The following is a 25,660-nucleotide window of genomic DNA, read 5'->3' as shown; positions in this document are numbered from 1 at the left end:
CGTGGGCACTGGTGACCAATATCCTGCCCTTTCCCAACTTCTGAGAGCTTGTCTTTGTAGCCTTAGTGTCCTTTTAATGTAGATTTTTTGATGTAATTATTTATTTACATGACCATGCAGCCTAGAGGGGCTCGCTTCCAAGGCTTGCGTGAGAAGACTGTGATTATTCAGGCTTTGCAGAAGATGATTAAAGCAGCGTGACTAAAGTGTTTAAAGTGATCTGTCCTAAAAAAGGGCAATGCACAATGTGCCCTCTTCCTGCACGCTGCAGCTGCTGTCTGTATTCACAGACAGATTTGTTAACTGCGGTGACAAAAGGAAGTTCTTCTTTCTTTTCCTTCTCATTGCTTTGGCATTAATCAAATGCAGCATGCGCTGGGTTTTGCTCCTTCCAGTTGCCTGCTCAAATTGTTGACTCATTTCCAGGTAGCTACACGTTCACCAGCCTCTTGACAGCAGTGAGGTGGGAGACAGGTCCCCAAAGGCATAATTTGAAGACAGTGTATTTTACAGAACTGTCAAGAAGTTCATTTGGGCTGCTGAGCCTTTATTACTAGTGACGTCTTGTAAGACAGAGAGGACCCAACTTGCATCTTGGATTTCAGGATGAGTTTGCAAGACTGATAGAAGAAAAAACCCCATAAACCAAGAAAAAGAGCCCTTCTCTTCAAGCTTATCTAAGCTGCTACTTGCCAAGTGAGATAAACGTGGGCCCTCACAATCTGATTATCACAGTCGTTTCACAGGCTTGATATCATCTTTAATCCACGGGCCACTATGAAATTAAACTGGCTGATCTATTCGGATAGAGGCGAGGGTTGAATAGCTAAAGGATGAAAAGGAAGGGTGTAAGAGGGGAAGATGAAGGAATTTCTGTTCATCACTTGGTTCATATAAGAAGTCAGTCTGAATATTCATTGTGGGTGGCAAAGTTTGGAAGAAATAGTGATAGGGGGAAAAAACACAACAACAGGAAGCCTTCATTTGAGAAAGAAAAGTCTGATCACGAATATGTTCCCTAAATCTAATGCTTGTTCACATGCAAATGTTGGATGGTACTTGCTTTTACTATGAAGATGGAATTTGCTATCTGCTCCAGAATGAGAAAGGAAGAAACAGAGGTGGAATTTAAAAGTTTTTACTGGAGGTTTAGTGCATTGTTCAGCTGGACAAAGTGGATAAGATGTACCTCTGAATTGCAAAATGACTCCTGAAGTGTAGTAGGTGCCTCCTTTTTTTCTACAAGTGACCAACTCCACCAGTTTAGTGGACTCAGTGAGGTTTGCACTGGTGTCAGTGAGATGAGAGGTTGGTCTTGGGGACACAGAGCTGGCAGAGTAGTTCTCAAATTGTTGCTATCACCGTGGGCATCTGGTTCACTTCTGGTTCTGTCTAACTTCCACCTCAGCAGCACCAGCTCCACGAAAACAGAAGCAGCAGGGTTCTGATGGAGAGATGCGTTGGGCTGTAAGGCTTTCATGAAGGGCGATGGGGTTTTGTCATCTCGTCTTTGAAGAGACAGTGCAGCAGTCAAGTATTCAAGCTTGGCTTGTGTCGGCTTTTACAAATGGAGGGATGTGAAGAGTTAGAAATGGAAGGAGCTTTTAATTTCTGAGGAGCTACAAATCGAAGGTGAACCTCATTAACTTGGACACTTTGTGTGTGCAAAATGAGAAGTATTTCACCTAATGAGAAGCTCTTAATAGGTGTTGGTTTTTTGCTAAATTATCATATTAACCAGCAGATAATTAACAAGCTTTTTCATAATGTGATGCTCTACTGATAAAATCTCATTGTCTATAAATCATCAAGCTACTACTCAAAAAAAGGGGCTTTTTAATCATGCTGGGCATTATGGGCAAAAAATACAAGACACTTTTAATTGTTGGGGAACTAGAAGGGAAAGACAAGAATGTCGCATCTGCTGGGGGCATGCATGGGGTGCCTTAAGGTAAATCAAGCACTTAGGGATGGTTTTAAACCACTTTAGAGTACTTATGGCCACTAGTATGTCATTATTGAAATGTCTTCCTTGGAGGTACAATGTGACAGAAGTTTAAGAGCAAATGACAGATCCAAGTGATACTTTAGAGGATATGGGGGATTTCCTCTAAGAAAAAAAGAATCATAGAATCATAGAATGATTTGGGTTGGAAAAGACCTTAAGATCACCCAGTTCCAACCCCCTGCCATGGGCACACTAGACCATGTCACCCAAGGCTCTGTCCAACCTGTCCTTGAACACTGCCTGGAAAGGAAAGCGAGCCAAGGTTAAAGCTTTAAGGTGCTTTTGAAAGTAGCATGGGATCTTTAATGACCATATGATGTTCATAGAATCTTGGAATCAGCTAGGTTGGAAAAGACCTTTTGGGACTTATCACTGTCAGAAAGATGCCTACTCCAGCACCATGATGGTGTGCTGGCTCCGAGAGCAGAGAGCTGCCAATTCAGCCATCACTGGATGGCTTGGACAGTAAAGCCTGGGGAGTTCTCATAGCACCAAGCCCTGCCACACAGCCTCTTTCATCTGCGGCCAGCACTGCTCATTATACATCATGCCAGAAGATCTTGCATGTGGCTCACCAGTAAACTCAGTGCTGGCAGACAGGCTGGAATTAGAGGCATGCTGGTCCCATTTGCACGTGAAGGAGCTTCTGCACCATGCAGCTCACTGGTGCATTTTATTTGGGTTTCTACCAATTTCTACTCAATGTAGCAATCAAAATAGTATTTAAGAGTGTTCTATGTTAGTTCTAGTCCCTGTCTCTATATCCATTCTATGAAGTGACTTAGGAACACTGTGGTTAAACCAAAAGTTGACCTGCAGTTTCCCAAGTCCCTCCTGTTATTCCCAGCCGAATAGTCTGTTTAGAAGGATAATGTCTACACAAGAGCATGGTTTTTACTTCTGGCTACATGAGGAGGATCTGAATTCCTGATACTCAATGCCCTCCCCTTTTCTGGGGTGTTTGTTGGGGTATTTGACAAAGATTTCCTCCCAGGCATAACCCGGGACTCATTTCCATCCAAGTGCATCCTCCCAACTCTTCCCTGTCATTCCCATCATGCTTCCTCACTGGGAAAAACCCCTAGTTCAGTACCTTTCCTACAGACACTCCTGGTGCCAGCCCAGAGTGGATCAGTAAGGCCATTGGATGGGACTTTGATTAACCTGGTCTAGTGGAAGCTGTCCCTGCCTGTGGCAGAGGACTGGAGCTGGATGATCTTTAAGGTCCTTCCAACCCAAACCGTTCTATGCTTCTATGAATATCTTTTATCTTTGCTCTTTCTGCAGAACAACTATGAAGTTGCTGGCAGCAACTTCTGAGATGTCCTCATAGATTCTCATTTGTACCCCTTGAGCTTTCAAATTACTTTCAGCCTGTTCTCATAGCTTTACTATTTCACAGGTCTGCCTTTCACATCATCTTTGCCCTCTCTGTCTGCAGGGGAATTGGGGCAAGGGAGGATCTTGCAGGGAGAAGAGGTGGCAGAGGATGAGCTGAGACGAGTCCAAGGCTCTTCTTGGTGTTCCCTGTCCACATTTCCCCTACACCTGCAAACTGCTCTGGCTCCAAGTGACACAGCAGCAGCTTTCTTCTTGGCATCCAGCCACTGTGGCCGCTTGCTGCTGGCACTGTAGGCTCTGTGCCAGCTGGCCCGGGTCAGAGAAAGTTGTGCATGGATCAGAAAGTCAAACCAGCCAGAGCTCAGAAGCAAAGAGAAGAGAAAAAGAGCAAAACAGAGAGAAAACCTTCAAGCCCGAACTGTTGCAGGGGTCTGGGCATTAGGATATTAAACCTTCATTCCTAGTTGATAATCCATAGCTATGCAGAAAGCCCAGCTGCCCTCATGAATACTTGTGAGGCTGTGGCCATGGAAACAGACCTCGGATCTTTTTGCTCATGTGGAAAGCCAACTACTGCTGGAATGAAATAAGACTCCCTTCTGATGGTCCACAGTGTCAAAACTGTGATGCATTGATTGCTCAGCAGTCCTCAGCCCATCTGACAAACATGCATGAACCTGTGCCTCTGAGGAATCATGGAATGGTTTGTGTTGGAAGGGACTGTAAAGCTCATCCAGTTCCAACCCCCTGCCATGGGCAGGGACACCTTCACTAGAGCAGGTTGCTCCAAGCCCCTGTGTCCAACCTGGCCTGGAACACTGCCAGGGATGGGGCAGCCACAGCTTCTCTGGGCAACCTGAGGCCTCACCACCCTCATAGTGATATACTAGTACCCATCATGTGGCCATGTCCATAAGATGTATAACCCACTCTTACATGGTCAGAAAGGAGCATGATGAATATCCTGAAGTTCCAGCAGCTTTCCATTCTTCCACATTTGATGCGTGGATGGGAGAAGCAGACTCCCAGTGCACCAAAACCCCAGAAGTTCATTGTGAGATGCATCCTAAAAGAGAAATGTTGGAGAACTCCCAGGCAGAGAGCAGCCTGGATAGATACTGGTAAAGCAGAGCTTGGCTCCTGCAGGTTGGAGATATGAGAAGCAAGAGGCTGGTTTCACAGCAGGACTTTTACACAAGGGGGTTGGCAGAGGATGGTTCTTCCTGGCTTGTCTTGTGCCCCAGCCCTGGTACCACTGTGCCCTGGGTCAGCATGAAGTGAGTGGATGCTGCTCTGCCTCTTCCCAGCTCCCATGATAAAAGGAGGGACAGAGCTGGAGATACAGCATGAGGTTAGACTGGATCAGAGTGAAAAATAAGGTGGGGGAAGGAGGGAACTAGAGCGCTCAGCATGATCACATGTGTTGGGAGGGCACCGGGACCCAAGCATTTGTGACACACATTTGGCACTTGGCACTTGCTTTTATATCCAGCAACACAAGGACTTGTTAGAGGTAAATAAAGACCACTGGGAGCCTTCATCCAGAGCTCAAACAGTGAGTGGAAACTCTTCTATTAACGCTTCCTCCCTGCCAGCTCCTCTCCTTTCCTTCTTTATTCTACCTCTAGGTCACAGCCAGCATCTCAACTGGAATTACCTCAGGCTGCTGCTGAACAAGCTCTGACCTCTGCTGCAGATATTCTGAGGGCAGAGTGTCCTGGCTGATCAGTGTGAGCCAATACACCCTGGCCTGTTTCTCCCTCCAGCCAGCAGCGTGATGGGGTGAGGAGGGGGAGGTTGTTACAGCAAATCTACTCCATGATTTATAGGAAAGGAAAATCCATTTGGAATTTAAAACTGCTATTAGCTCCTTTCAGCGTGCATGTGCCTGCATGTGTATAAAATATATATATATAATATAAACCCTTACAAAAAAGAAAACATAATAAAGAGGGGAGGGGGAAGGGTGTTTGCAAGCCTTGCAGGCACAAAGCACTGGAAATGTGCAGCAAGCTTTATAATTACCATAGCACAAAAGCTCTGAATTGAATTGCTTAGCATCCCTCTCTGTCTCCCTGCACTCTTCCTTGCATCACAAAGCTCTGAAGCATCATTTGAAGTTTCAAAAGGAACATTTTTGGGAATGAGATAATCAGCTTCTACTAATCGGCCACGTGTCCCAGCGTGTAATCCACGCACCTTCCAAGGAAGGGAACAAAGCCACGTCCAGCTAATCCCCTTGGGTCATGCCTTGAAGCGTGTCGCATGGGCCCTATGGCAGGAGAGGAGGCAAGAAGGATTATGCTGTCAAGAGCAGACCTATGTCTGTGCTCTCACATCAACCAGGACCTCATTATGTGTAATTCCAGGTAATGAACTCCAGGAAGAACGCTGTGCAGCAGCGAGCCATTTGTCACACTTGGGGCCCTTTACTGATGGTACAAACGTGAGCCTATTGACCAGCAATGCAGATTCCATGTGGGAAAGTACTCACTGCTGCGAACCCCAGAGCCCTGTGCCCTGCAGATGGGTCAACCTGGGAGGTACATCTCATCCATGACATTGCCATCTTCTCCATCACTTGAGAAAAGGTCTTAACCACCACTTTATATGCTGGCTGGGAGGTGAAATCACTTTCCAGACCATAAATGGTGCCAAGATGCTACACTGAGAGTTGCAGAACCGGGGGGAAAGGAGAGACAGGGTTGCTGGGGCTCTATCCTTGTGCTTGGAGTACCTAGGAGGAAGAAGAGGAGCTGTACAGGGATCTGGGCTGCTCATGCATTTCACATACAGTGCCACTTGGTCAAACAAACAGCAAAAGCCAGGAGCAATCTCAGAAGCTCTAAATCCCCTATTTCCTCATTGCTATGGAAGAAGTGTATACTGTGTGGGGAAAGGTGAGCAGGAGCATGAGTGCACTTGTGTGTGTTTGTGGTTGGCAAAGAGCACGTTTCTGACGCAGTGCCCCATGCAACATCATCTGCAGGGGTAAATTTGCTGGTAAAAACAGACTCAGAGGTGCCTCACCGAGACAAACACTCAGGAGTGGTGAACATCCATCCCGCGGATCTAAACTTGCTCTGCTGCTAACAGACTGCACCTCAGAAAGGCAAAAAGCTTCATTCTCTATTCCTCAAAATCCACCCCTGAAAAGAGAAGCTGTTCCTGTTACACTACAGCCAAACCTCTTTGAAGAGCTTTACTCCCTCCAGTCAGAGGAATCTCTCTCTCCCTGAGATGCTCACATCCATACACGGATATTCCTTCTCTATGACTCTCCAAAGGGAGCCATCAGTCTCTTCCAAATGCTCTCCAGTAGTCAGCAGTGATAGGCAATGTAATAATCCCTTTTATTGGGTCAATACATCAACTGGAAAACAGAAGCTATTCCTTTCTTTAGGTGATAGCCAAAGAGTGACCTATGTGAGCTTGCAGGCCGGTATATTATAGCTATTGGGCTGGCCCAGCCAGGAGAATGGTGTATTTACCATTCTTGGTTTGTCTCTTGCTGCTTTATTGCATTTCCTGTTTTGTGAGCAGCCTTAATAAAGCATCTTTCTGAAGGGCTCTCTGCTGCCTAGTAAATATCCTCCCTCATCTGCCAACGTAGATAGGGATCAATCCATCAGAGGAAGTCCCTTGGGATGCCATGGTGCATCAGTCAAGGTTAGGGACCAGACAGGCAGGTGACAGCAGAAGGATTGCAATGTTTCTGCTAGGAATGGCCCCCTTCCCTCCTGCTGCTTGGCAAAGAAATAGAAACAAGAGGATGGGAGAGTCCTCCAAAGATGGGAAAGGTTTCCTCTCTTATCCTCAGCAGCCTGGAGGAAAACAGGCATCCCTGGAATCAGCCACATGGGTGGCTTGGTGTAAAGAGCATTAACACAGCAGAATGCCCTGGGCTATGCTCCAAATAGACATCAAGATCTAAGCAGGGATTGAGGGGTACCGCACATGCAAGGACTTGGGAACTTTCCCATTGAAAGATGGGTCAGGACCAGGCTGTAATTATCTCCATGGGTAAGGTTTGATGGTGGCTTGTTGGCTTTGTGCTGCTCAGGATCCACATGGGATGTCTTTTGTAGCTGTCAAGTCAAAGGGCACAAGCTTGGTGGGTGCTGGAGCTGCCTGGCCTGAATCCAGCCTGGGCCTGCTGAGTGTCAGACATGGCATCTCCCCCCACGGACAGAGTTTCATTACTGGTGGAGCCTTGACAAGGTTTTATCACTGCCTGTGTTTCCCAGCTTTTCAAGCATCTCTCATATTAACTCTTCAGTGCCTTCCAGAAAGCAAAGAGAAGGATCCAAAAGATTAATTTATTGCTCCATTATTAACACATTAAAACATCAATATCTGCCTTCAGTGTCTTGCAGTGCCAGATGGGAGAGTGGAAGCTCTCATGTAAGGAAGCTGCAACCATAAGTAACAATGACCTTTTAATTGGTCCATTATAAGGTCGGAGCCTGGCCACCACATTGGGAGAGTTCACTAAGCAGTTAATCCATTTAGCAGAGTCCGGATCTTCAGAGAGGATGTAAGTGGTGTGGCTGTTGTATAAGCTGCATTTGAGAGTCATTAAAGGGTTGCTTTCTGCAGGAAGAGTCACATTTTAACAGCATTAGCTCCCGGCTCCACCAGGCAAGCCCTTGTGAATTATCCTACACTGAAGCTGCAGCTATAGATTTCGTCTTATAGTTTCGTGTGTATAATAAAAGACAGCTCTCAGACATCCTAGAAGAGGGCTTCTAATGGCAACTGGCATGTAGGAGCAGACAGTACATCCAGACTTGGGAGTGAATTAAACCCGAGCTCTCTGCAGATGGCTCCTCTCCAGCTGGATGGAGGACAAGAGGCTGCGCGTTGGGTAGGGTATTCACAGGCTGTGATTCATTATTTGGCTCCTTGCATGCTGACCAACGTCAGGAACAGTCTGCAAATGTACACCCAACACAGGCTTCCACCTGTAGCTGTTGTGGACAGTGCAGCTGGCTTTTTGGCGAACTGGTCCATGCTCCTCCACCACCACATCTGTGAACAAGCTGAGCTGTTTCCCTGCTGGTGCCAACCCTCAAAAGGCTTGTTGTATGAGGGAAGTGTCACTGGTTAGTTAAAGAAACTCCTGACCATATAGAACCTGCCAAATTCTGTCCTCTAACATGGAGTTCACATGTAGGATGAGACAACAACAAATTCAGAAAGATGTGGGATTAGATTGGGGAAGGAGATGAGGCTGCAGGCATGAAAGGGTAGCAGGGACTCTGTTCTCCTGTCCTGCATGGTGGGAATAGTTATCAGGGGAGGAATAAGAAGGGCCATTCATTAATACATATGTGTTTTAAGGCCCTTCAGTGGTCGAAAGGTAGTTAAGCTTATAAAACGTTTGTTGCCTGAGGGCATGATTTGGAGCTCCAGGTCATTCTCTGTATGGTGAGTCAATGGTGCCAAGGGCCTTAAAAAGCCACATAGCTACAGGCAGTCCCTGGACACAGGCTTGTAAATCTGACCTTCAAGAACCCCACAAAGTCCTTTATGCAGGTAGTACATCAAGATGGTGAAAAAGCAGTGTGAAGACTGCATGGGCAAACTAAAGAGAGGCCACAGAGAGAGAACCTGAGTTAAACATTAAAGTAACCGGATCTGGTTCTGCTTCTTTCCATGTCTGCCCTCCCCATGTTTCTCTCTGGTATATCTACACCAGGCTGCTGTCCCCTTCATCTTCCAAAAACTAGTTGCAGGGAACCCTCTAAAACCTTCCCTGGTCAGAAGGACAATCCTGGCATACCCTAAAGAAAAAGATGCCCAGTTATTGAAGAAGGGTTCACCTTGGTGAAGGTGGATGTCCTAATTGTCTAACAGCAGGGACGATTAGACCACTGGGTTACTCCATCAGGCTGCAACAGAGCAAAGCCCTGCAAGTCCTCTCCTAAAAATGATGGGAATCATAGTGTAGAGATCTACAGAGATGAAAGCTCAGGCTGGGGATGTGCACGGCCAGCAGGATGCCCACATTGCTCGAGTGGTGCGTGGTTACACCAGGGTTACAAAGCAGACTTCAGCCGCCAATTGCTTCTCCTAGCAAGCATGGAAGTGGGATGAACTGCCCCATTGATAGAGCTGTAACTTGCCCAATCTCCATCCATTCATCCTTGCACGCTCCTGTATCTCTAAGTTTCTTTTCCCCAAAGGAGCTAATCATCGTGCTGCCATGACCTCCCACCCCGGACCTCATCTGTATGGCAAACCCAACTTTCATGCTCAGCAGCAGCCCAGATTAGTGCCTTGTAAATAGAAGCATCTTTGTGCCCAAGCACTGACCTTTAACTCAGCTCCTGACCCCAGCAGTTTTGATGTGTCTGGCTATTTGTCTTGCTGCTCGCTGGGAGGAAGAATAGGAGAGGGGAGATGGCACACGACCGGGAGCTGAACGGAGCAGGGCTCTATTCTTGGCTCCACCTCAGACTTCCTCCCTGACCCTCAGCAAAATGACTTACTCTGTCTATTCCTGGGTTGTGCAGGGTCATACCCTGCTGTGGTGGGTACCCGCTGGAAGTGCTCATAGCAGTGGGAGGATCAAAGGGTGTTGGATGTAATTTGGCTGGACCTTGTGCTGCTGCACTTGAGCCTAAAATGGACTTTCCAGAACCTCAGATGGCCAGGGACTGGGAGGAAATGAGAGGAACTGTGCAGTTTTACTGCCATACCTTCATCATCATCGCACCACAGCTCTCCACAGCACAGCCTCCTCCACCTCCTTGCAGGTTAAGTCCAGACTCTACATCTGCACCTGGAAAAAAAGGCATTAACTTGCATTATGCATGAAAAGAAGGTCACACTTACTACACCCAAGCTTCAGCCAGACAACACATGCATCCTGTCAGTCTGTCCTAGAGCCTCTTGGACATTGCCATTAGGGCATGAAGACCCCATGATGCAGTTTACTGTGATTACTGCTTTCAAGACATGGGATTTCCAGTTGCTTCATCATCTACCTTTCCATTGAGAAGATCACCTACAACTGTATTTCAGACCATTCAGTGGCAGAAAGAACAAGGGAAGACAAAGCTGAGCATACTCCCAGCCTGGATGGACGTGCTTATCCCCCAGGCTGGATGTAGGTAATGGTCTTATTCCACTCTCAACACCACAAAGGTCAATGCCCAAATTCTTAGAACTCGTTTAAAAGTCCAGCTACAAGATTAATTTGACCTTAATTGGTTTCAGCACTAATGAAGTACATACACTTGGCTTTGCTTAATCAGTGAAACTTCCAATGGCATTAAAATGTCTAAGAATACAAATCCCTGGAGATTTAAAGCAAATAGTTAAAATCAACTTAGATCCAATTATCATATAAATCACTAATGACCTGGGTAAATTGGAAGCTCTTTGGCTCAGCCTCGAGGGAAGCATAAACCAAATAAAAATGTACATGTTACCTGGATTAATACCCAGGCTCAGGGGACTTCATTGCAAATATTCCAATAGGATTTTTCCAGTGACATTGTTACTCATTGCAAAACACCAATATTTCAAAACAAACCGTTTCCACAGGAAGGTTTTGATGAAACTTTCAAGCAGGAACATTCATATCTTTGTGTTCAGCATCCAAAAGATATGTTCACTCAAGAATAGGCAATTATTCATTGCTGGGCACATTCCTGCTGAATACTTTAACTGGAGGGCAATTAGTTATTTCCGGTCCCGTCTTTTTGTGCTCTGCTTTTCATCTCGTTCATGGTCACAGTCTGATGTTCAGTCTTTCATTTATAAAAAGAAAGAAGGAAAGAAAGAGAAGGTGATTAAAGATTTTGGGTTTGGTCTAATGAAAAAAAAAAACCCTTGCAAATGTTTGCTACATGCCCCAAGATGATCAGATCTAGTTTTCTAAATTAATTAATTAAAATAGAATCATAGAATCACAGAATGGTTTGTGTTGGAAGAGTCCTTAAAGCTCATCCATCTCCAACCCCCTGCCACTTGCAGGGACACCTTCCACTAGAGCAGGTTGCTCCGAGCCCCTGTGTCCAACCTGGCCTTGGACACTGCCAGGGATGGGGCAGCCACAGCTTCTCTGAGAAAAGTCTGTGCCAGCGCCTCAGCACCCTCACAGGGAACAACTTCTGCCTAAGAGCTCATCTCAGTCTCCCCTATGGCAGGTTAAAGCCATTCCGCTTGTCCTGTCCCTACATGTTTGTGTAAGAAGTCCCTCTCCAGATTTTTTTATAGGCCCCTTTAAGGTATTGAGAGGCTTCAATAAGGTCTCCCTCGAGCTTTCTCTTCTCCAGGCTGAACAATGGGCTGAAAATGCTCAGCAGCACCGAAGTGTTATAGAGGTAGGGATGCAGCAGACATCAGGGTGGACCTATAGGTCCATGGGAGAGAAGGAAGAGAGGCTGAGCTGCAGGGCAGTGGTGAAAATCAACTCTGGCTTCTGCACCAGTTTTGCTGCTTTTCCCATGCTACCTGGGTAAAGGAAACTCCCTGGTGTGAGTGTAGGCAGAGCCATGAGAGATGATCACAGCCACTGTCACGGTGCTGTGAATGTGATTTATAATGCAGTGTATTGATGTGAAATGGGAAATACCACATCAGTTGTGCAGCTCACCCATCACTGAGCCCACACAGGGGAATAGAGACACTTGCCATCACCTGAATTGTCCTCAGGGCCAGGAGGAGGAATGTTGGCTAAAGTGGGGCTGGAAAGATGCGACTTCAAGGCTTATCATAACAGGAGCTCCTTCCAGCTGGTGAGAGGATGATTTGCGTCTAGAATAGGAGATCTGCTCTGATCCTACAGTTCTCTATAAGGACTCCGGACAAACTGATGAGGATGGACCTGATTGGGTTCTCACCAGGGGCTCAATGGACATGCATCAACACCAAGGCAAGTTAGGGAGCTGAGCACCAACCCCCTCCATGTGCAGCATCCTCCCAGGTAACGCTGGAGCTGATGGTGCTCCAAAAGGCTAAGAAAGAAATCAAGCAGGGCTGCAATCCATGGCCTGAAAGGACAATTTCCTCCTGACCCGTGTGATTAGATGAGACCCTGCTGCATGAGCATTGATTACCCTGATGTTATTCCAGATGAACTATGTGCTTTTAGCAGTCGCTTTCTACTTTCTTTCACTGTGTTCTATTATGAAACTATTCGATCTCACTTCATATTCATGTATGGCCATTAGCTCACTGCCCAATGCTGCAGCCAGGCACCATGTGCTGAGCTTGCCCACCCAGATATTCATCGCATCAGGCAGCACAGGACAATTTAAAGCCAGGCTAAGCCAGTCCAGTTTGTCCCTGGGTCTGAATTCCAGAGCTAAAGATCCTTACATCTTTTCAACCACCAAATCAGCTGCATGCACACAGAGAGTGATGTGCAAGTTTCATGCTTGAGGGTGGAAAACCACATCCTTCCTCACGTGACATGTCACATTTGGCCTAGAGAATTTGCTTTTCTCTGGGGAATCAAGTATTCATCTGTAGTCGGTTCATGAGATAAAAATAGGTCAGATCTTGTTTCCTCTCAGCATCCTGGGACATATTTTTTCTCCCTGTGCTAGAATAACCCTCTCTGGTATCCCAGAAAGCTGAAAGAGGGATTTCCCTGTATGTACTGCAAGAGGAGCATCCACCTGCACACTTAGCTGTGACTACCAGTCTATCCAGGCTCTTTGTCCCCAGAATTGTATCACTTATAGAATCACAGAATGATTTGGGATGGAAGGAACCTTAATGCTCATCCAGCTCCAACCCTCTGCCACGGGCAGGGACACCTTCCACTACAGCAGGTTACTGAAGGCCCTGTCCATCCACTTGGGATGGAGAGGCTGGAATTTGCTCTGTTGGCTGCAATCCATCCAGCAAACCCCAACATTTCCAAGGAAGCATCCAAGGCCAGCACCCACGCTGGAGCTCCACCAGAGTTAGTGGGATGCTGAGACATCCCCGTCTCCTCTGTTGAGTCTAAACATTGGAAAACAAGGATTTGACTGTTGCTAAGCTACACGGGGCTGATCAGTGCAATGGTGAATGCAGGGCTGTGCAAGCTCGGGTCCTAATCCCTGGGGTGAGAAAAAGGGTTTGTCTGCAAGTCCAGGGACATGATGCTCACAGCACGGTCCAGGTTGCAAGCTCTGCTGCTGCATCATGCTGCTGGGGCTGAAAAGCCAGTGTTACCCTGGGGATGGGCAGCAGGCAAGGATGCTTGAAGATGTGCGCTTTAAGATGATGAGGGCTTTAAAGAGCTTAGCCCTTTGCTGTAAAAATAAAACCAAATGCCTTTATGTAACTCCCAACCCCTCTAAAGCTTCAAATACATCCCTTGAAATTAAAAAAAGAGAGATTTAAATCTGGAAAACCCCTCAACCATCAAAGTATCTCACCTTAAAACCAACACAAAACCCACAGCCAAAAAGCCCTAACAAACAACAAAACTTCAGGCAAAGCAAATAGAACCCACACCCTGAACAGAGGCGATAGAGCCGAACTGGGACCCTTCGCCTCCCACCCTCACTGGTATCCCCCTAAAGGTCATGGTTCAGATCCCACCAACATCAGGGCAGACCCTTGGGTGCTTTGCCTGCAAGTTTCTTGCAGTGGGGGCTTTTTCTTGTCTTTTTCCTTTCCCAACACTGCTACTTAATGAATAAACCCTAATCAATACTCATAATAAAGCTTCCTAGGCAGTAGGAGGGAAAGAGACAGATCAAAATGATCATTAAAATGGGAGGATTGATTCTGCCTCCCGTAACTCAGCTCTGACTTCAGCTTACAAACCTGACCTCTTGTTTATATCGGACTAGTTATGGCCTTGCCAGCGTGGACATAGAATCATAGAATCACAGACTGGTTTGGCTTGGAAAGGAACTTAAGATCATCCAGTTCCAACCCCCTGCCACATGCAGGGACACCTTCAACTAGAGCAGGTTGCTCCAAGCTCCTGTGTCCAACCTGGCCTTGGACACTGCCAGGGACGGGGCAGCCACAGCTTCTCTGGGCACCCTGTGCCAGCACCTCAGCACCCTCACAGGGAAGAATTTCTTCCTTACATCTAACCTGAACTGTTTCAGTTTGAACCCATCACACCTTGTCCTATTGCTACAGTCCCTGACAAAGAGTCCCTCTCCAGGTCACATCACCCATCCTGCAGACACCTTCAAGGCATTAGCAGAGCATGAACCACAACAGACAGCCCATGATGTTGGCAGCTGCAGCCTGAGAAGATTCTCCATCAACCATCACCAACACATTATTGTTTTCCCATAAACTGGTGGTGTTAGCTTTACATAAAGCCACACCATCTCTTCGTAGGTGCTTTCAAGACCAGGGCTTGGACTGGCTTGTGACCAAGGAAGACGTTGTATTAGCCTGACTGGGGAAGCTTTATCTTAGTGCCTTCAAATGAGGGATTTTAGGGATATTTCTCATTGGAGCTCCTTTTCATGTTACAGGGTTTTACAGCAAGTGTTTTCTGTCTCCAGAGCAACACTGCTACATTAGCACAGATCACAGACAGCCTCGGTGCGTCTCTGTGGGGGAAGGAGAACCAGCTTCCCTGGATAACCAGGCTCTTGGCTCTTCTGCTGTAACCACCAACACTGGGAGCAATTAGTGCCTCTGTACAAACCACTGGAGGCTGGATCCAGGGTGAATAGCACCAGCAAGAGGTCTGCAGGCTTCTGTACACGGATGAGAGATGGTATTTGAATAGAGCTTACTGCGTTTGATGAGGGCTGGCACACACTCACTCCGATGCGGCTGCGTCAAGCTCCGGTTCTCAATACGATTTTCCTCTACAGCATCATTGGCCTGGGGTGGGTTTGAGCCTTCTGCTCCTCACAGACTTCTCTGGGACTACCCAGGGGAATTTGTCCTGTGGCAGACCTGTACCAGGCACTTCTTCTTGTATTACTGATACAGCAACTGTTGAGAAACCTGTCAGGGCTGAATGTGAAGCCTGCTTTATGTGCAAAGGATGCAGAAAGCAGCAGTGTCCCTTGCTCACATATGGGTAGTGTTGGGTATGGATGTCCTAAGCTAAGCAAAGGGTGTGCAGAGGGGCATGTGGTGGACATCATTCACCTTCTACCAAAGGGAGAACTCACAACATCTTCAGTTTCTTGGTCAACAGTGTATTGTGTTAGACTGAAATACCCACCTAACACAGAAAGTTGTTGGGACACTAAAAACCCAGCATCCAACAAGCGCCAAGTGCTCCAGGTTCTCCCTGTCCAGCTTCCTTGTGAAGAGAAAATAAACCAAAACTGGTCTTATGGAAGAAAACTGCTGCATTCATCAAAGACCAGATGTCAACAAGGAAGTTGAGGATGGGTTTGTTTGCCCAAACACATTCCCACCCCAGGAGATGTTACTTCAAGGATGTTATTAGATGTACCTTTAGCACAAACACTGATGCTCACCTTCTTTTGTTCCATATTTAATGGAGAGGGAACAAAGAGGGATCACAAGCTGCAGCAACACAGAGAACTTAGGGAAGAGATAAATCTCTCCATGTGCAGGATGCAAAGGACTTATTTGAACACAGATGCATTGCACTATCCACACACCCAAGCAAGCTCACCCACCTCCCTCTATGGGAGATGAGCATTCCCAGACCCCCAGACGATGAGCAGTCAGCACAGTAAGCAGAAGATTTGCTTTAATGTCATGTTTTTGTCCTTGCTGTGTTCCCAGCAGCAGATTTAGACCCACCACCGTCTGGCAGAAGCCCGGCCACAAGCCCACAAAGGAGCAGCCAAGTTGAAATGAAGATAAAGCACTTGGGGGGTTTGACGGACGACAGGCATAGCTGCCTCCAGTCTGAGCCGCTCATACAATATACAAATGAAGACACAAATCAATGCAAAGTGTTTGAACTCCAGAGAGAAAGGAAAAATCAACCCATCTATCACACTCAGACACACGTCCATTGGAGTCCAAACGCTGGCAGTGCTTTTTGTCGTTGCAGCAGCTGGATTAATACAAACTGGGATGTACATACAGCAGGACATGAGGTCCCTCTCCCTTCCCTAAGAGGCAAATACTTCCCAGCCACCTTCAGCACCATCACTGGGACACACAGATTCTCTCAATCCTAGAAAGAAAGGGTTTAGCCCCACTTTAGGGAAGGGAAGGTGAGGAGATAAGTGCTACCCCACGGCTGAGCTTTGAGGAGGAAGACTAAGATGGGGCTAGCTGAAACAAACAGCTGAGGATTGGATTGAAAAAGAATGGAAACAGCACTATAGAAAAGGTAAAATGGTAAAAAACACCAAAAAACCTCACCAAAATCTGCCTGACACAAGCTCTGCTCACAGCTTGTTCCTTGGAATCCAGTTCTGGCAAAGCTAGTCACACTGGAGAAGGAAATAGGGCATTCCTGGGGCCATGATCAGTCAGACACTCCCAGCTTCCAAGTATTCCCTTACAGATGGGGATGGATAGCAGGTAATAAGCCTTCAGATAACCATACATCCTCCCTTTCTAGCTCCGATGAAGTACAGAAGATACTCTCAGGGGCTTTCTGTCCATCTCTCTGTGTCAGTGCTTTATTAAGGAGGTGGCTGCACTGAAGTGCATGCATGACTATTAAGGTGGCAGTCTGGGGCTTATTAAGCTCTGTTTAACACTCTTTTTTGAATGTTTCTGTTCAGTGATTAACATCATTAGGGGGGATTTTGGATATACAAATTAAGCATTAGCTGGATTTGACAGAGGCTGGTTGTTCAGTTTTGCCTGGTGCTGGGCACTTCTGCAATACTGAAAGAGGCAGTTGTCTTCTCCGCAGCCTGGCTATCTGAAACATGAGGGTGTTTTACAGCCTGCTACTTCATCCAGGCTTAGTCATCCTCTTCTTACTGAAAACTCATAAATAATCCATCCTAAGAAACAACTGTGGCACCACTTTGTCAAGCTTATTAAGACCATGGCTATGAGAGCCATGAGCTCTAAGCATTTCAAAGAGCCCAAATACAAGGAATAAATATATAAAGAATAGCTTTAAGGAGGGAGAACTTAGCCCTGCAGAACATCTCCTTATGCACCGATGTATGAGTCCTCTACTGAGCCTCTTCCACCCTGCATTTGATCTCTTGAAGACCAAGAAGACCAGTTTCAGGCTGGCTGTGGGCCCCAGTGGGTACCTTCAAATTGCTCATACTTCATCATGGTTTCAACATGTCTTTGCCTGGAATTATGCAGAAGTGCACATCTGCATTGGGTGATACTGGTCCAGCCTCCAGCTCCCAGTTCAACCAGTCTGAATCTTTTCCAGGAACACTAATGCAGACGTCCACTGAAATTGATAAGAAACAAGCTCCCGAGTATCTCAGAGGCTGACGAGGGCCACACAAGGAGACCAGGAGCAGCTCAGACTTAAACTCAGATTTAAATACACAAACTCATTTCTAAACCTGCATCACTTTCAGGTCATTCCCCAAGCTCATGAGGCACAGAGAGGCTGGAGCAGCAGCCTCCCAAATGCCTGTGAGAACCAGCAAAAGGAAAAGACTTGAAGTTAGCCCCATGGGCACCCCAGTGTTCCCTACAAGGACCAGAAGACACGTTACGGGAAGCACTGGCTTCCTGCTGCTGCTGTCCGCAGCTTGTACATATCAGAGCAATTTCAAGGCATTACTCTGCAGTGAACAGCACATATCACAGCCAAGGCCAGGTTATTTCAAGCCCTCTCCCTCCTCCTCCTCTGCTGCTGGGTGGGGAACCCATCACTGATTCACCTTCAACTCTGAGCAACTCCAAGGTCTTGGAACAGTAGCAATCAAGTGGCATCAAAGACAGAATCAGTCATTCCTTTTAGCAGGATGGCAAGTGTCAGGAGAGCATCTGCAAATAGAAATAGGAGGATGGGCTGTCCCTCATTCACTTACCTGTCTCTCTATCTAGAATCCTCTGACACCCATCGATTAATACTTAGCACTTCCACAACAGGTTACAGGTTCCAAGTGCTGTGCAAACATTAACACATTAACCCCCTTGCCAGGCTGTGAGGAAGGGGAGAGTCGTCATCTCCATCATACAGGTTGGTAACGGACCCTGGGGGTGTTCAGGGCACTGGTGGAGAGGAGGAACAAGCTGGTTGGGGATCAAGGCAACAACCTGTGAGTCTTCTCTTGCTATTCGTGACCACAGAGAGCATTTGCATTCATTTCCCTTCCTCTGCAAGCAGAAGGGATAAATAGTCCCCTTTTCCTAAAAATGGGCAAGGACAAAAACAAAGTCTCCATCAGGGGATGCAGCTCTTCTTCTGGACTGCTTCTCTAAGAAGACCCATGTCCTGATGGGAGGCCATCCATACGTGCTGAGACTAAATCAAGCACTTCCCCTTTGTGCCTGATTTGTAGCAAGACCTGATGTGAAACCAGAAGGTTTGGAAGATGGACTCATCAAAGACATTGGTAGGACCTTAAACTCCTGGATACAAGGAGTATGTTTTGTGCCAGTCCATGTGGTGCTACTCACAAAAGCATGACCAGAGATGCTTCAATGACCACAAATGATTCCTCTTTAATGGGCAAAGTTAGAGTTTGTGCAGTGGCCAAACACCTGTCAGGAAAGGGCGAGGTGGATTTCATCCCACCCCAGGGTGGGAAAGGATGTGGCATCCCTTCTGCACCTATCTGGAAGCACACAGGGTCTTCCAACCCAAACTATTCTATGATTCATCCAAAATATCCAAAGCCTTTTCCGCAACAGCTCCTGAAAACCCTCCATCACCAACCTCCCAGACAAGGGGTTTCCATGCCCAGCCTGGTCTGGCACTGCTCCCTCCTCTGCAGAACATGCCTCCATGCACTACGTGTTAGTGCCCCAAAGCTCTGTTTGCAAAGAAAATGCTTTTTTGCAATTTTACTGGACTGTTTGAGACTGAAGGAAGCATTGGAATATGCAGAATGGTGCTTTGATTCCATGTCATTCTCACGCAAACCTGCAACCAAAGCAGCATCTCTCCTCACCATGGCCAGGCTAATCTGCTCATATTCCTTTTCCACTAACACAGAGCTAGTTAAGAAGAGATGAAAACCAGTGCACACCAGCTACCAGGCTCTGCTACCTCTCACTGAACACTCCCTGCTGCCCATCCCATCTCAGAATCTGAGTCTGAATCTCCTGATCACTATAACCCCCACTTTCCTTTGCTCCACACCTTCGTTATAGGACACCCCAATATCCTGTTTTTATCTTAAATCCCTTTCACCCCTCCTTTCAGGAATACCCTGAAAATGCCTGGAATAAATGTCTTCCTATTTAATAAGAGCACACATGAGGATTCACCACTGGGGAGAGCCCAGCAGCTGTGAACAGATGTGCCCTAAGGTCAATCCAGACCCTGTTGTCATTCACCACCGCTGCACCGACAGGAGCAGACGTACAAAGCAACATCTATTACAGCAAACTAGACAAGGTCAGGGCACAGGATCAAACTCCAGCACACAATTACACATACCTTTAAGCTGCTGGTGGACTATCTGTCACCATCTCAGACCACAGTGAGCAGCCTCCCAGGCACTGGCCAGACCTTGGAGGTCTTCATGGGCCAAAGGAGTCTTTCCAGAACATACACTGGGTTTGTTCACCTTGTTTTGGAAAACAAGAAAATATAAGCATGGGGACAAAACTATGCCATGCTGTCCCATGTTACTTATGATAATGACAGACAAACAGCTCTGGGCTCATTCTGCAACCTCCCCTTTGAAAATGCCACCTCATTTGAAAGTTTGCCTCATGCCAAGGCATCAGCCAGGGTGGAAATTGTCCTACTGCATTTATAACAGAGAAAGGGGCAGAGAGAGTTGAAGGAATACCATTGCCTTCTGTATGGAAAGCAGACACCCAGGCTGTGCACCATGAACTCTCGCAGATGACAAGAGCATGGCCCCTTGTAGGAGTGGTCAGAACTCAGTGTGACACCACGTCTGTGGTTGGTCACCATCCTCCATGCCACCAAACATCCTGCTGGAACAAAGGGACTGGGTGATACAACACGCAGCCTTGTGCCTGCCTCTGATGGTCTCCTCATTGCATCTTTGTCAGCTACTGAATTCAGAAAGCCCCCATGAGCTGAGTTTGCCAGCAGGATGTACTCAGAACACAAAGGCATGAGAAGCAGCAATGGGGAGAGGAGGAATGAAGAGAAAGACCAGGTTGGATGGGGCTTGGAGCAACCTGCTCTAGCAGAAGGTACCCCTGCCCAAGGCAGGGGGCTGGAACTGGATGAGCTTTACAGTCCCTTCCAGCCCAAACCAGTCTGCGATTCTATGACATCTCTGGGGAGAATGGCTGCCTGGCAATGGGCTGGATGGGGCAGATGTAATGACAGGATGTATGTGTGAGGAGGCTGGGGCATAGCCTGGCTCTTCTATCAGCTCCCCCCATCCAAGTTGGCCAGACTGGGGAAAAGAACAAGCTGAGAGATTTTCAGTGTGCTGCCTGTCGCCATGGAAACCTCTTCCCCAGCATCCCAGGGATGCTCACCTTATGGGGTGGCCACAGAATCCCAGGAGAGGACCAGCCCTTGGGAAGGGCATGGGGCAGGAGCAGCAGAGAAAGGGTGGCCCCGGCACTCAGAGCTCTGCAAGCAGGACAGGGTGAGGCTCTGCACGCCTTCACTGTGGAGAACTGCAGTGGTGATCCTCTTAGTGCTCTGGCACTAAGCAGGAAGGCTGGGCAGGCTCTGAAGAGCCTGCAAGGGCATCCTGGGAATCAGGAGGTGGAAAGGTGAAAGCCAGGGATGCTGTCAACTGATAAAAGGTCAGAAGAAAACTCCCTTTGGTCGTTTACTCTGGAGTTATCCATCATGGAGTATGGAGACACACAACCAGACCTGCAGGCTCAGGTCAGCCAGAGAAGGGTGAAGGCAAGGTGAGGAGTAGATTTAAAATATCCAGACAAATACCTATGGATCATGCATATCCATATCAGCTGTCCTCATGCATCTGCCTGTCATGGTGCTCCTCTGAGGACAACTGGTCTCTTCTGCCCACCTCATGCTTAAACCAACGCTGGTGTGTGCACAGAGACAAACCCAAACCCAAAGGTTGCTCAGAGGGAGCAGTACAAACCTCCTTCTCCTGCCTCCCAGGAAGGTGGAGAAGGAAGGATGGACCTGCCATCCAGACCATGTTCACAATCTCCCTCTCCTCCACCACCTCAACCAGCTGATATAAGTCTTTGTAAGTCCAGGTCTTCAGGGAAAGGACTCTTGGAGCAACACCATTGTCTCTTGGAGGTGTTGGAGAAATGCTTGGAGGTGGTAAAACCCACCTTAACCCATGCGCATGGCTATAGATTGATACTCAAAGGGAACCTGAGCTCACACTTGATCAGGATGCACATTTTGAGCCGTCATTTCAAGATGTCTCAGGTTTCGTGTTTGTTTTGTTCTGCACAGTATTTATTGTGTGTTTGCTGCCGTGTTTTACCCAACTGCAAGAAATACATAAACAGCAAATGATCAAAGCAATACATCTTCTCCATTGAAAAGCAGGCAAGCCAGATGGAGTCAATTAATGAAGATGTTTAGCAAGACTAGAGTTTAGTTCATGTGCAAACAGGTTGTTCCTAGAAGCATCAATCTAATCCAATAACCAATGTGTGGGGGTGTAAGAAGTGCTGCTTTGTTCCTTCCTTTCCATTACAAAGAGCTGAGTGAAACTTTTGTTGTTGCTATTTAATCCTGGTGAGAGGTTTGGAATGAACAGCACCAAAAGGTGATTCTCAGCCTCATCTGCATGTTTTGATCATGTTGCTTAAGGCAAAAGAGGAATCGAGTATCCAAAAGCAAATTCAACGCTCAGCCTCTTCTCTGAGCCTGCCAACAAGGGAGCTAATTATGGCCAATAGTAATGATGTGGACATTGCTGCACAGTCTGCACCCAGCCAAGAATCCTGTTCCCTATCAGATGCTAATTCAGAGTGTTATGTCAGATTTCATTTTGATTCTACAAAATATTGCCAGACATAAACTCTTATAATGCCCCAAGCGACAGCCCCTTCAATCACTCGGAGCTCTGATCCACCCTATAACTCAGATTTACAGCCCAGCTTTATGCCACACATTATTGATCAATTATCTGGGGTGCAGCAGTCAGTGATGCCAATCCCTGCTTGAGGACAAGAAAAAAGGAGCCAGCAGCCTCTTCCAGGACTGCATGGCTGTATGCAGACCCCTACATGGGTGTATGAATTCCAGGGGCTGCAGTGATGGGGACCTATCACTGTGAGCATCTATCAGCAGCAAGAAGAACAAGGTACCTAAGCTGTCTGGAGAGCAAGGAGCAAAACAGAGCAAGGGGATGCTGGGACACTGGGGGCAAGCAGTGATTCAAGTCTTATTAAATGGGTCATTTCTGCATTTGAATCAAAAAGATGAGGAGAATGGCCCTGGCTTTCTCCTTGGCAGGTCACCGTGCCCAGGAGTCTCTGCCTGTCCCAGCAGCTATGGATCAGAGGTTGTTCTTATGGAAAAGCTGTGGATTTGATCCCTGGGATGCTCCCAGAGCTACAGGAGAAGGGATCAAGACCTCACACCTCCTGTTGGCGAAGAGCCCCAGCCCAGCCCCTGTGGCAATACAATCTTCCTGCTTCCATGGCTTTTACCCGCCCTTCCTTCTGTTGTCACACTGAACATGAAGGGTTTTGAAGTCTGCCTATTGCATGGGGTCGAGAGGTGGGATTTGATTGTAGCAAACTCTGGCTGACTAAATACAGTTAGCACCGGACACAGCAGGGTCTGGAAAGATCCTTCAATTGGGCATCTTCTCCTGATCTTGGGATCTACAGAGGGTCCATTCACCTTGACAGGCCAGTGAGCTGGTTACGGCCCTCACCAATCCTCTCCTGGACCTTCTTTGGAGATGGCAATACAAGGCTACCACTGCAAAATACAACAAGCCCACCAAATTCTCCCATGCTCCTGCCTCTTTTTCCACTGATCATTCCTGCTCCTTCATCCCACAGTCAGAAACTTTCCTGCTTTGAGACACATTGAACGTTGTGCAGCTCCTAACGTAGCAGAAGACTCAGAGGACTTCTTTATCCAGGAGAAACACTCTTATTTGGTGTTTATCCTTGCAATAGTTGTTTTAAACCTGTTTATTTAGAGGGAAGATTGCTCAGTAAGCCCAAGGTGCAATCATCTGTCAGCTGCTGTGGTCACACCAGGCTGTTGAGAGATGGCAAGAGACAAATCCAGGAAAAGAAAACATCAGGATAACTTTAGTTTATGATTGTACCACCTCCTCTTATCACCTACAGCTGAGGCCCTTGAGTCAATGCTGCTTCTTCCTCCAGCTCCCCCTCCATCCCATCAAACACACACTTAGAAAGAGTTTGAATACTCCTCGTCCAGCCAGAGAGTCATTTATCTCCACATCTCTCCAGACCCTAAGCTCAGAAAAACCAGGTTAAAGATGCACAGAAGCAGATTTCAGACTTCCTCTGCGTAAAACTAAAGTAATACACCTTTTCCTTTAGTGAGGACCTGGTTTGTTTTCCCCCCATGGGATGGAAAATGGCAAACAAGGAAGAAGTGGAGTTTAAGGAGATGGGTACGAGTGTGTGTGCCCATGCATGAGCGTTCCTTTGAGCAGCCATAATTCCAGCAACAAACCAGCCATCCTCAACTTCCAGGTAACATGAAGCTTCAGACCCAAAATGGACTGAGATTTGGCCGTGTTATCCTCACACTTACCTAGGAAAGGTCAACACTGTTTTAAACCCAACTGATACCGTGTCTGTGCTGCAGAACAGACATCTCCCCAGCTTCCTCAACCTGCAGCAAGCTTTCAAACCAAATTGATCAATAATAGCTCTTAAAAATTATCATCCCAAAATGAAAGGCTTGGCATTGCATATCCACTTAGGAGCTGTAAATACAGCAAATTAACATGAAACCAAAGTCGGTCCCATGTGAAGGCGCGTCTCTGAGATGCTGGAGCCTAAAATGGCCTTTATGGCTTAAATTTATACTAAGTACCAGCAATTTTTGGTGTTTCCTTTTTAGTGTTTTACTTTCAGTTGGCTTCTTTCCGAGTCTATTTTAACAGGAGGTTTCCCAGACATGGGAACAAAGCTGCTGTCAGTCATGTTTCTATTTATGGTTGCTGAGGATGCTGATGGGCACCTGAAGCTACAGAGTAGGTCTAGTTAAGAGAGGTGAGTGTGGTCAGGGTTTGGGCTGGAAATCTCTCTGCTCTGACTTATCACAGGATCCCAGACTGGTTTGTGCTGGAAGGGACCTTAAAGCTCCTCCAGCTCCAACCCCCTGCCACGCGCAGAGACACCTTCCACTAGAGCAGGTTGCTCCAAGCCCCTGTGTCCAACCTGGCCTTGAACACTGCCAGGGATGGGGCAGCCACAGCTTCTCTGGGAAAAGTCTGTGCCAGCGCCTCAGCACCCTCACAGGGAAGAGCTTCTGCCTAAGAGCTCTTCTCAATCTCCCCTCTGGCAGGTTAAAGCCATTGCCCTTGGCCTGTCCCTACAGGCCCTTGTCCAAAGCCCCTCTCCAGGTTTCCTGGAGCCCCTTTAGGCACTGGAGCTGCTCTAAGGTCTCCCCTTCAGGAGCCTTCTCTTCCCCACGCTGAACCAGCCCAGCTCTCTCAGCCTGCTTTGCTTTAATTTCATTACCAAGACGAAGAACATCATGCTCTCCATGCATGTCCATGCAGAGGGCTATGGACTGGGATGCCTGCCTTGTGCTCTTGCTTCTTGTGCTGCTGCTGTGGAAGCACAAGTAGCAACATGTCCATTAATTGCATCAGGAATTGCTCTGATCCCCACCCACAAGGGTAATGAGGCATCCAGTGTGCATTGATTTCAGTGGCACAGGGGTATCCAAAGCATTTTTGAGGATCTAGACCGACTGTGCCAGGATCTCTGCACCTGTAAGTAAGGGGATGACTGTGCCATGTGTGGGCTTTAAGATCGGGGAGGCTTAGCTCCAGGGTGGAAAATGATTTGCACTTTGATAACCTGCAGCAGGAACAGCCAAGAGAAAAGAGATTGATAACGAATGGTTAAAACCCCCAAGTTATTAATATTATAACATTACCTTCTGGGACAGGGAGTACTGCACCAACAGCGGTTCTACTGCTCAACCTCCATCTGTGAACAGGATGATGACCCCATTCTCTCAGGAATGGTCCAGCACAGGACTTTGAAGACTGCTGAGATCCCTTCTGGCCTTCCTAGGACTGTGTTACTGCTTCTTCTGAAACAGCTTTTGCCATTGGGTGGGATCCACTTAACCACAGCTCCTGCATGAGAGAAGATCATCCAGGCTCCCTCCAAGAT

The sequence above is a fragment of the Strigops habroptila genome, chromosome 3 (genome assembly GCF_004027225.2).
Source record: "Strigops habroptila isolate Jane chromosome 3, bStrHab1.2.pri, whole genome shotgun sequence".
NCBI lineage: Eukaryota > Metazoa > Chordata > Aves > Psittaciformes > Psittacidae > Strigops > Strigops habroptila.
This window is presented reverse-complemented; position numbering follows the sequence as displayed.